The sequence below is a fragment of the Silene latifolia genome, chromosome X, assembly GCF_048544455.1.
Source record: "Silene latifolia isolate original U9 population chromosome X, ASM4854445v1, whole genome shotgun sequence".
Lineage (NCBI taxonomy): Eukaryota > Viridiplantae > Streptophyta > Magnoliopsida > Caryophyllales > Caryophyllaceae > Silene > Silene latifolia.
Genome location: NC_133537.1, coordinates 65,167,628 through 65,169,550, shown reverse-complemented (window position 1 = coordinate 65,169,550; position 1,923 = coordinate 65,167,628). Strand labels below are relative to the sequence as shown.

General features: G+C 39.3%; 1 non-coding gene across 1 annotated transcript; it reads left to right on the top strand.

The window, feature by feature from the left end:
• Positions 1-1,268: 1,268 nt before the first annotated feature.
• On the top strand, positions 1,269-1,375 carry LOC141624805 (small nucleolar RNA R71). The gene has a single exon (XR_012534609.1). It is a non-coding gene; the product is annotated as a small nucleolar RNA R71 (small nucleolar RNA).
• The last annotated feature ends 548 nt before the right edge of the window (positions 1,376-1,923 follow it).

Sequence of the window (1,923 nt, the reverse complement as noted above, 5' to 3'; positions counted from 1 at the left end):
GGTGAACTTCCTTGTAGGATGGCACTACTCACCTTAGTGAAAGCAATAGTCTCAAGCTTCCGGATGGATTTCTTCTTCGTAAGAATATCTTTCATATACTTTTCATAGGCCGGAACATGATTGATTAATTCCGTAAATGGAATTAAGACTTCCAAGTTTTTCACAATTTCCATGAATTTTCCAAGTTGGTCATCAAACTTAGGCTTAGCTTGACGACTTGGAAAAGGAAGTCTAATCACAATAGGCTCCTTCTCTTTAGCCTTCTCTTCATTCTCCTTTGAAACTTCTTGAATGGTGAGTTATTCTTCTTTAAAGTTTTCAACAACTCTTTTCTTGTCACTAGCATTCACAACATCTTCATCAACGGGCCTCTTCAGCCCTTCATACCTTGTACCACTCCTCAAATGAATGGCACTCACCGATTATTGTCTTGGGGGATTACTTTGAGGTGGTAATTGCCCCTTTTGTCTTTGTGAACTTGAAGATGCTAATTGAGACATTTGGGTCTCCAACATCTTTGTGTGAGCTAGTATGTTGTTAATGGTGATGTCTTTTGCTTGGCTATCCTTTTGCATTTGAGTGAAAACTCTTGTTGGTTCTTTTGCATTTGGAGGACCGCTTTTTGAACATCAAAACCTTGGTCATTTGTTTGATTGTATGGAGTTTAATTTTGGTAACCTTAGTTTTGGTTGTAAAAGGGTCTTTGAGCTTGGTTTCTCATTGGAGGTGGGGTGTATGTTGGTTGAGGGTTTTGAACATTTTGGCTTTTGTATGAGAGGTTGGGATGGAATTTGGTGTTTTCATTGTAATAGTTGGAATAAGGGGTGCCACTCTTGTATGCTTGGAAAGCATTCACTTGTTCACTTGTTCCCCTACATTCACTTTGGTCATGTCCCAAAGTTTCACAACTCTCACATACTCCACTTGGAATTGATGAAGATGCCACCATGGCATTAACATGTTGCTTAGGTGATTTGGAGGCTTCTTCAAGTTTAGCCATAGCCTTCTCAAACTTCAAGTTGATGGTATCAATATGAGCACTAAGTTGAGCACCCAATTGAGTAATAGAGTCCACTTCATGCTTTCCTCCTCTAGTAGCCTTCCGAGGTCTACTATATTGTGAGTTATGGACGGCCATTTCCTCAATATTGTTCCATGTTTGATTATCATCAACTTCGGTAAACATACCATTTGATCCCATATTCAGAATGTTTCGGGAGTCTTCATATAGACCATTCCAAAATTGTTTTACCAAGAACCACTCGCTAAATCCTTGATGAGGACATGAGTGGCAAGTTCCTTTGAATCACTCCCAAGCTTCATACAAAGATTCTTCGTCCCTTTGTTTGAATCCCGTGATTTGGGCTCTTAGCATGTTAGTCTTTTCCGGAGGATAGAATTTTTTTGTAGAAAGCAAGTGCCAATTTCTTCCAAGAGTAGCCTTATCAAGGCTCTTTAACCATTGTTTCGCGGTACCAATCAAAGAAAAAGGAAATAAGACTCATCGAATTTGGTCTTGAGTAACTCCGGTTTGAGAAATCGCATCACAATAGTAACAAAAAGTCTCCATGTGAGAATGAAGGTCTTCACTAGGCATCCCCCCAAATTGGCTTCTTTCGACTACTTGGATAAATGCGGATTTTGCAATGAAATTACCGGTCAAATGTTGTGGTGTGGGAGTACCATTTGATAGGTTCTCCTCGGTTGGTACGGAATGTGATGAAAATTTAGGCATTGTGGGTTAATTTTATGGTTGATTGTGTGTCGGGTTCTCCTCTCCTTCTCTTGCAAAAGGGTTGATGAACGCAATATTGTTTGGTTGAATATCCATAATCTCACCAATACCTCTCAAAGTATTTCTAGCAAGTCTTCTATTGTTGGTCAAAGTTCTTTCAATTTCAAGATCAATGGGTAATAAGTTAC